Genomic DNA, 11,106 nt, shown 5'->3' with positions numbered 1-11,106 from the left:
TGATAAACTTTGATTTAAAAGTTGTTATTCAGAGAAAATGATTTTTATTATGAACATGAAACTATATCCAAAAATTATGGTTAAACTCAAAGTGGAAGTACGTTTTCTAAAATGGTCATCTAGACGTCGTTCTTTCGACTGAAATGACTACCTTTACAAAAACGACTTGTAACTTATTTTTCCGACTATAAACCTATACTTTTCTGTTTAGATTCATAAAATAGAGTTCAATATGAAACCATAGCAATTTGATTCACTCAAAACGGATTTAAAATGAAGAAGTTATGGGTAAAACAAGATTGGATAATTTTTCTCATTTTAGCTACGTGAAAATTGGTAACAAATCTATTCCAACCATAACTTAATCAACTTGTATTGTATATTATGTAATCTTGAGATACCATAGACACGTATACAATGTTTCGACCTATCATGTCGACACATCTATATATATTTCGGAACAACCATAGACACTCTATATGTGAATGTTGGAGTTAGCTATACAGGGTTGAGGTTGATTCCAAAATATATATAGTTTGAGTTGTGATCAATACTGAGATACGTATACACTGGGTCGTGGATTGATTCAAGATAATATTTATCGATTTATTTCTGTACATCTAACTGTGGACAACTAGTTGTAGGTTACTAACGAGGACAGCTGACTTAATAAACTTAAAACATCAAAATATATTAAAAGTGTTGTAAATATATTTTGAACATACTTTGATATATATGTATATATTGTTATAGGTTCGTGAATCAACCAGTGGCCAAGTCTTACTTCCCGACGAAGTAAAAATCTGTGAAAGTGAGTTATAGTCCCACTTTTAAAATCTAATATTTTTGGGATGAGAATACATGCAGGTTTTATAAATGATTTACAAAATAGACACAAGTACGTGAAACTACATTCTATGGTTGAATTATCGAAATCGAATATGCCCCTTTTTATTAAGTCTGGTAATCTAAGAATTAGGGAACAGACACCCTAATTGACGCGAATCCTAAAGATAGATCTATCGGGCCCAACAAGCCCCATCTAAAGTACCGGATGCTTTAGTACTTCGAAATTTATATCATATCCGAAGGGTGTCCCGGAATGATGGGGATATTCTTATATATGCATCTTGTTAATGTCGGTTACCAGGTGTTCACCATATGAATGATTTTTATCTCTATGTATGGGATGTGTATTGAAATATGAAATCTTGTGGTCTATTATTATGATTTGATATATATAGGTTAAACCTATAACTCACCAACATTTTTGTTGACGTTTTAAGCATGTTTATTCTCAGGTGATTATTAAGAGCTTCCGCTGTCGCATAGTTAAATAAGGACGAGATTTGGAGTCCATGCTTGTATGATATTGTGTAAAAACTGCATTCAAGAAACTTATTTTGTTGTAACATATTTGTATTGTAAACCATTATGTAATGGTCGTGTGTAAACAGGATATTTTAGATTATCATTATTTGATAATCTACGTAAAGCTTTTTAAAACCTTTATCTATGAAATAAAGGTTATGGTTTGTTTTAAAAATGAATGCAGTCTTTGAAAAACGTCTCATATAGAGGTCAAAACCTCGCAACGAAATCAATTAATATGGAACGTTTTTAATCAATAAGAACGGGACATTTCATTTACTCCCAAGCTTGAAACAAAAACTTGACTTGAAAGACTTTACTTTCAATCTTGGTACCCGAGAATACTTGGAAGACTTTACTTCCAAGTGCTTGTTGTTCTACTTCCCATATAACAAGCTTTTATGATCATTTTAAGAAAAGTTAGGAAGTAGCTACTACCTTTCCGTTAGTTGAAAGATCAACGGGGTGCCATTGCTTTTGGCTATGGGTTGTGTTGTTTAGCAACACTAGCACGAAGCCATTGCTCTTCATCAAGAAGATAGCACACGTTGAAGCTCAAGGCTCCTCTTCTCACGGCACTTAGCATATCTAAATGTAAAATGGTGTAGATTAGGAAGTCTCCTACACTAAGTGAATTAACCATTCAAGTTTATTTTTGAGACATAAGAGGGTGGACTTTAACCATCTGAAAGTGCTAAAGCACGAAGCTTTAAACACTTGGTTTTTAAAGCAATGTGCATGAAAGACTTTGACTTTCAAGCACAAGTTTTGATTTCTCTTTGAGTTTTATCATTTGGAGCACAAAATCACATGAAAAGTGAAAGACTTTACTTTCACTTGGTATTGCAATTGCCAACACAAGGGAAGACTTTACTTCCCAAAAATTTTGAAGCACAAAGGGAAAAAGACTTTACTTTTCCCAGAAAGTTTGAAAATTTTCGAAAGTTTTTACCATTTTAAGTGTTTATGATGTAAGTTAATGTAATGGTTAAAAACTTGTTCCAAAAATTGATCAACAATGCAAGTTTTAATCTTTATAGAGAATATGTTATAAGTTTAACTCGAAAAAGTTCAAAATGACCCGAGATTTACTCTCCCCCATACATTTAGTTTGATGCAATGCCCTCATTGTATTAAACGAAAAATTTTAAGAAAATTGAGGGACATTTTGAATTAGAATAGAGAAGAGAAGAGAAAATAAAAATCGGAGGAGATCAATTGATCTTTGTTGTCACCATTTGAGAAACTTAATCACCAAATAATTGTAAGTCGATGAGCTTGACGCCTGAACTTAATGCCAGGCTCGGATCAATCATCAATAATGTGTATCCTGCCCAGTGTTGTAAATCTCCCGAGATCTCCCCCGAGATCCCATTTTTAGAAGGCAACCGAGACAAGATGTTCATCTCCCGAGATTTCTAGGTCAACGTGTTCAAACTTAGTCAAAGTCACGATTTCTCGAATTTTCATGCTAATTTGTAAGATTTTCTTGTAAAATTCGTAATTTCTAAGATTTTCTCGCTTATTTCTCGGATTTTTTAGTAAAACCTCGGAAAAACGTATATTCATATACATATATTTATGTTTTTTATGTATATTTTTATTAAAAAAAACTATAAAGTCAACGTAAGTCAACGTCCGAGATCTCTCCGAGATTATTCCGAGATGCCGAGATCCCCTTAAAAAAGTCCAAACGAGATCTCCCCGAGATCCGAGTTCTCCAACCTTGATCCTGCCACTAAGAACCACAACAAGCAAGAGCATACAAACAACCACAAGAATAATCATGCACTCACATTGTTGAATTATTACAAACATTGAGATGATCATGTGTGAGAGTAGCAATATGAGTCTACTACCTCACAACGAATCAATTATTCCATGTTCCACACACACAATGCCAAATAAAGTTAAGTTACATGCCAATTCATAAGATAAATTGTTCAATAAACCATGATGAAGATTGATTACCGAAATTCCACATATTGTTTGTGTGCCACCTCGGGATGCTTACGCATGCACTCTTGATAACCCAAATGTTCCATTGGCAACTCATTCGACTCATTGAAATTGACCTTCAAAAACTTAGCGATTCGAGTTACATAGTGACCACCAACACTTGGAAGCTCTGACTTCTTGCCACTTGGGTCAAAAAGATAACTTACGATAAGGTTTGGAATGTGAATGAGCTTTCTCTTGTAGATGCTATGAATCAACCAAATATCGAACATTGTCATCTTATCGACATCCTCCGTTCGGCGAAAAACCGATTTGGCAAAGAACCTTTGGATGCAACGAAGTATGGGGCTTTTGAGTGCTCCCAGAACTTGATTTGTGGGGGTTAACTTTTCATAACTAATTTTTCTCCATGCTTGCTTGGGATCAAACTCATTTGGGTTGTAGGTTTCACATTGCGCCAAGTATTCGAAGGTAGAGGCGGGATCCGAATCGGTGTAGAGTCCTAAGCATGCTATGAATTGAGCCATGCTCATTTGCCATTCCGCCCCACTTAGCCTAAATCGGAGGTAGTTGCGGATCCATGGGGAGATGACCTTGAAATCAACCCAAAGAGTTGCTAAGAACTCAAGGGTTAACAACGGGTAAACGCTTTCTTTCATGTAAAGGAGCATCTCCCATGGGCGCTTAACCTCATTGCCTTCTCCAACCGTGAATGTTTCCCTAATTTGATGACCTGACCCCGCCAATTCAAAGTCGGTCCAATTGATGTACTTGGCCGGGCAAACAGGCATGTGAATCCTATTAACCGCTTGACATTTAATTGTTTCATCCGACAAAAGCATTTGCAACCATTCATGGGCATCGGTGGACTTTTCATACACTTTTCCATTTGAAGTACTTCCCTGAAACATACTCAAGCAAACAATAAATGCACTAACAATTTCATGGCGTTAGCGTGAAGTGGTTATCTCACTTTCAAAAATCAATGGGGTAAGACACCCCCCCACATTTAATTCAAGACAAAAAGCTTCATAGATAACAAATGTGGCCAAAATTGCTTACATGCAAAAATCAACTTTTTGTCAAAATTCAAAAAGTCAAATTAAGATTAAGACTAGTAGCATGCAAAATTATAAAGCAATTAGCCATAATGCCTAAATTCTCATCATACAAAAGAAGCTCTAGTCATAAAATTACCCAATTTAGCCAAACAAAGTCAACATGCAAAAATCAAGAACCCTAATTCCAAGTGAAGATCATACAAGCATGAAAGTTTGCTTTTTTTTTATTTAAGCATGTTATAGAAGTGTATTGCAACCAATTTCATCATTAAAATCTCAATTAATCATCAAATTCAAAAACCCCCAAATTGAGATGAACCCTAGAAATTCAAGATCCAAATTTGGGGAATCAAACATACAAATCATGTTAGGAATCATGAGAATAACTAGAATCTATCACCAATTTGTCGTAATGATCATCAAATGCTTAGAGATCTAGCACCAAGTAAAAATAAGAACATAGCAAGAATCATGCAATAAATTAAGGAGAACTGTTAATGAAGCATAGATCTTACTTGACTCATGTTAAATGTTGATAAAAGTGCAAGAAATCTTCACAAAAGATGTTAAGTTGAGGCAGGAGTTCGAATTTTAGAAAGCTTAGCCGTTTTAGAGAGAGAGAAATGAAGTGGGTGAAAGAAAAATTTGAAATTTTCTGAGTTTAGTCGACTTTTTAAGTTCCAGGCACAGGAGCGCTGCACCTGAAGAAGGAGTGTCGCACCTGGGGCTAAAAAGCGCCGCTTTTCATGAGATAGAGTGCCGCTTCTGGCTACTGATCAAAATTGATCAGAAATCACCACCAAAGCACCGCACCTTAGACAAAAGCGTCGCTCTTGCATTGCCAAAAGCGTCGCTCTTCCTAGAAAAGCGTCGCTCCTTTACCTGGAGCAATTTTTTCATAATTCAAGATCAATTCAACTCATTCACAAGCTATTTTTGACATTTGCAGTTTTCCCATATGCATGAAATGCAGCTAAATGCAAATGCAACTATCAAAACAAAAATATCATACAATCCTAAATGAAATGCAAGCTAAAAATGAACATATAAACAAGTGTGATTGTTTTGATCACGGGTCTATCACTTGACCCGTTTTAGTGCAAAGGTGTCATTTTGGGTAAAGCTTGATGTCATCAAGCTCAATAGCATTGACGTCATCCCTATAAACCTTTAATCTATGACCATTAACCTTGAAAGTGTTTCCATTCCCATATAACTCCACATAACCCGTAGGATAAGCTTTCTTAACAATGTACAGACCCGTCTATCTAGATTTCAACTTACCGGGTGAAAACTTAAAGCGGGAGTTGTAAACTAAGACCTTATCATTTGGGTGAAATTCTTTAGGACCTTTAAGTCGAGCATCGTGCCAACGCTTAGTTTTCTCTTTGTATACCAACGATTTGTCATATGCCTCTAACCTTAGCTCCTCTAGTTCATGTAATTGTGTCACCCGTTTCTCCTTAGCTCTTTCTAGGTCTAGGCTTAATTCTTTAATTGCCCAAAAAGCCTTGTGTTCAACCTCAACCGGTATATGACATGCTTTCCCATATACTAGACAGAACGGTTTGGTGCCTATTGGAGTTTTGTAAGCGGTTCTAAAGGCCCATAATGCTTCATCTAGCTTAGTTGACCAAATCTTAGGGTTATTCATAAACGTTTTCTCCAAATTCGTTCAAGAGCACGATTTGTATTCTCAACTTGACCGCTAGTTTGGGGATGGTAAGGAGTCGAAAAACGATGGTTTACACCATACTTTTCCATGACTCTCTCCATCAAACTATTAGCAAAATGTGTCCCTCGATCCGATATCAAAGCCTTTGGCACACCAAACCTAGCAAACAATCCTTTCAAAAATTTAACAACTACTCTCGCATCGTTTGTTGGCAAGGCCTTGGCCTCGGCCCACTTTGAGACATAATCTACCGCCACCAAGATATAAACATTCTTATTCGAGTTTGGGAATGGTCCCATGAAATCTAACCCCCATACATCGAATACCTCGCATATTTGAATGCTTGTTTGAGGCATTTCATCTCTCTTGGATATTGATCCAGACCTTTGGCATGAGTCATATCTCTTAACTAATTCATGTGCGTCCTTAAAGATGGTGGGCCAATAAAACCCCGAATCGAATACCTTCTTTGCGGTGTGATTTTGGCCAAAATGGCCTCCCGTGGGCCCACTATGACAATCTCTTAAAATGTCCCGGGCTTCTTGCCCATAAACGCATCGCCTAATCATTTGATCCGCCCCAATGTGAAACAAGTGTGGGTCATCCCAAAAGTAATACTGCAAATCATTAAAGAACTTTTTCTTTTATTGGTAAGACAAGCCTTTTCTTAAAACATTTGAAGCTAAATAGTTTGCATAATCAGCAAACCATGGGACCTCATCAATTAACTCGATTCTCATCAAATGTTCATCCGGGAAAGTATCCCGAATTTTGGACTCATCTAATGGTTGTACCTCGGGATTGTCTAACCTAGATAAATGATCGGCAGCCACATTCTCGGCCCCCTTTTTATCTTTAATCTCTATATCAAATTCTTGCAAGAGAAGAACCCACCTAATCAACCTATGTTTTGATTCTTGTTTTTGAAAAAGATATCGTAACGCGGAATGGTCTGTGTATACGACCGTTTTTGAAAGCACAAGGTAACAATGAAATTTGTCAAAATCAAACACTACCGCGAGAAGTTCTTTCTCGGTAGTAGTGTGAAATGTCCCGTTCTTATTGATTAAAAACGTTCCATATTAATTGATTTCGTTGCGAGGTTTTGACCTCGATATGAGACGTTTTTCAAAGACTGCATTCATTTTAAAACAAACCATAACCTTTATTTCATCAATAAAGGTTTAAAAAGCTTTACGTAGATTATCAAATAATGATAATCTAAAATATCCTGTTTACACACGACCATTACATAATGGTTTACAATACAAATATGTTACAACAAAATAAGTTCCTTGAATTCAGTTTTTACACAATATCATATAAACATGGACTCCAAATCTTGTCCTTATTTTAGTATGCAACAGCGGAAGCTCTTAGTATTCACCTGAGAATAAACATGCTTTAAACATCAACAAAAATGTTGGTGAGTTATAGGTTTAACCTATATATATCAAATCGTAACAATAGACCACAAGATTTCATATTTCAATACACATCCCATACATAGAGATAAAAATCATTCATATGGTGAACACATGGTAACCGACATTAACAAGATGCATATATAAGAATATCCCCATCATTCCGGGACACCCTTCGGATATGATATAAATTTTGAAGTACTAAAGCATCCGGTACTTTGGATGAGGTTTGTTAGGCCCAATAGATCTATCTTTAGGATTCGCGTCAATTAGGGTGTCTGTTCCCTAATTCTTAGATTACCAGACTTAATAAAAAGGGGAATATTCGATTTCGATAATTCAACCATAGAATGTAGTTTCACATACTTGTGTCTATTTTGTAAATCATTTATAAAACCTGCATGTATTCTCATCCCAAAAATATTAGATTTTAAAAGTGGGACTATAACTCACTTTCACAGATTTTTACTTCGTCGGGAAGTAAGACTTAGCCACTGGTTGATTCACGAACCTATAACAATATATACATATATATCAAAGTATGTTCAAAATATATTTACAACACTTTTAATATATTTTGATGTTTTAAGTTGATTAAGTCAGATGTCCTCGTTAGTAACCTACAACTAGTTGTCCACAGTTAGATGTACAGAAATAAATCGATAAATATTATCTTGAATCAATCCACGACCCAGTGTATACGTATCTCAGTATTGATCACAACTCAAACTATATATATTTTGGAATCAACCTCAACCCTGTATAGCTAACTCCAACATTCACATATAGAGTGTCTATGGTTGTTCCGAAATATATATAGATGTGTCGACATGATAGGTCGAAACATTGTATACGTGTCTATGGTATCTCAAGATTACATAATATACAATACAAGTTGATTAAGTTATGGTTGGAATAGATTTGTTACCAATTTTCACGTAGCTAAAATGAGAAAAATTATCCAATCTTGTTTTACCCATAACTTCTTCATTTTAAATCCGTTTTGAGTGAATAAAATTGCTATGGTTTCATATTGAACTCTATTTTATGAATCTAAACATAAAAAGTATAGGTTTATATTCGGAAAAATAAGTTACAAGTCGTTTTTATAAAGGTAGTCATTTCAGTCGAAAGAACGACGTCTAGATGACCATTTTAGAAAACATACTTCCACTTTGAGTTTAACCTTAATTTTTGGATATAGTTTCATGTTCATAATAAAAATCATTTTCTCAGAATAACAACTTTTAAATCAAAGTTTATCATAGTTTTTAATTAACTAACCCAAAACAGCCCGCGGTGTTACTACGACGGCGTAAATCCTGTTTTACGGTGTTTTTCGTGTTTCCAGGTTTTAAATCATTAAGTTAGCATATCATATAGATATAGAACATGTGTTTGGTTGATTTTAAAAGTCAAGTTAGAAGGATTAACTTTTGTTTGCGAACAAGTTTAGAATTAACTAAACTATGTTCTAGTGATTACAAGTTTAAACCTTCGAATAAGATAGCTTTATATGTATGAATCGAATGATGTTATGAACATAATTACTACCTTAAGTTCCTTGGATAAACCTACTGGAAAAGAGAAAATTGGATCTAGCTTCAATGGATCCTTGGATGGCTCGAAGTTCTTGAAGCAGAATCATGACACGAAAACAAGTTCAAGTAAGATCATCACTTGAAATAAGATTGTTATAGTTATAGAAATTGAACCAAAGTTTGAATATGATTATTACCTTGTATTAGAATGATAACCTACTGTAATAAATAAAGATTTCTTGAGGTTGGATGATCACCTTACAAGATTGGAAGTGAGCTAGCAAACTTGAAAGTATTCTTGATTTTATGTAACTAGAACTTGTAGAATTTATGAAGAACACTTAGAACTTGAAGATAGAACTTGAGAGAGATCAATTAGATGAAGAAAATTGAAGAATGAAAGTGTTTGTAGGTGTTTTTGGTCGTTGGTGTATGGATTAGATATAAAGGATATGTAATTTTGTTTTCATGTAAATAAGTCATGAATGATTACTCATATTTTTGTAATTTTATGAGATATTTCATGCTAGTTGCCAAATGATGGTTCCCACATGTGTTAGGTGACTCACATAGGCTGCTAAGAGCTGATCATTGGAGTGTATATACCAATAGTACATACATCTAAAAGCTGTGTATTGTACGAGTACGAATACGGGTGCATACGAGTAGAATTGTTGATGAAACTGAACGAGGATGTAATTGTAAGCATTTTTGTTAAGTAGAAGTATTTTGATAAGTGTATTGAAGTCTTTCAAAAGTGTATAAATACATATTAAAACACTACATGTATATACATTTTAACTGAGTCGTTAAGTCATCGTTAGTCGTTACATGTAAGTGTTGTTTTGAAACCTTTAGGTTAACGATCTTGTTAAATGTTGTTAACCCAATGTTTATAATATCAAATGAGATTTTAAATTATTATATTATCATGATATTATCATGTATGAATATCTCTTAATATGATATATATACATTAAATGTCTTTACAACGATAATCGTTACATATATGTCTCGTTTAAAAATCATTAAGTTAGTAGTCTTGTTTTTACATATGTAGTTCATTGTTAATATACTTAATGATATGTTTACTTATCATAGTATCATGTTAACTATATATATATCCATATATATGTCATCATATAGTTTTTACAAGTTTTAACGTTCGTGAATCACCGGTCAACTTGGGTGGTCAATTGTCTATATGAAACATATTTCAATTAATTAAGTCTTAACAAGTTTGATTGCTTAACATGTTGGAAACATTTAATCATGTAAATATCAATCTCAATTAATATATATAAACATGTAAAATTTCGGGTCACTACAGTACCTACCCGTTAAATAAATTTCGTCCCGAAATTTTAAGCTGTTGAAGGTGTTGACGAATCTTCTGGAAATAGATGCGGGTATTTCTTCTTCATCTGATCTTCATGCTCCCAGGTGAACTCGGGTCCTCTACGAGCATTCCATCGAACCTTAACAATTGGTATCTTGTTTTTCTTAAGTCTTTTAACCTCACGATCCATTATTTCGACGGGTTCTTCGATAAATTGAAGTTTTTCGTTGATTTGGATTTCATCTAACGGAATAGTGAGATCTTCTTTAGCAAAAAATTTCTTCAAATTCGAGACGTGGAAAGTGTTATGTACAGCCGCGAGTTGTTGAGGTAACTCAAGTCGGTAAGCTACTAGTCCGACACGATCAATAATCTTGAATGGTCCAATATACCTTGGATTTAATTTCCCTCGTTTACCAAATCGAACAACGCCTTTCCAAGGTGCAACTTTAAGCATGACCATATCTTCAATTTCAAATTCTATATATTTTCTTTTAATGTCAGCGTAGCTCTTTTGTCGACTTTGGGCGGTTTTCAACCGTTGTTGAATTTGGATGATCTTCTCGGTAGTTTCTTGTATTATCTCCGGACCTGTAATCTGTCTATCCCCCACTTCACTCCAAAAAATCAGAGACCTGCACTTTCTACCATAAAGTGCTTCAAACAGTGCCATCTCAATGCTTGAATGGTAGCTGTTGTTGTAGGAAAATTCTACTAACGGTAGATGTCGATCCCA

The sequence above is a fragment of the Rutidosis leptorrhynchoides genome, chromosome 11, assembly GCF_046630445.1.
Source record: "Rutidosis leptorrhynchoides isolate AG116_Rl617_1_P2 chromosome 11, CSIRO_AGI_Rlap_v1, whole genome shotgun sequence".
NCBI classification, from domain to species: Eukaryota; Viridiplantae; Streptophyta; class Magnoliopsida; order Asterales; family Asteraceae; genus Rutidosis; species Rutidosis leptorrhynchoides.
The sequence above is the reverse complement of the archived record's forward strand: the minus strand, read 5'-3'. Positions refer to the sequence as shown.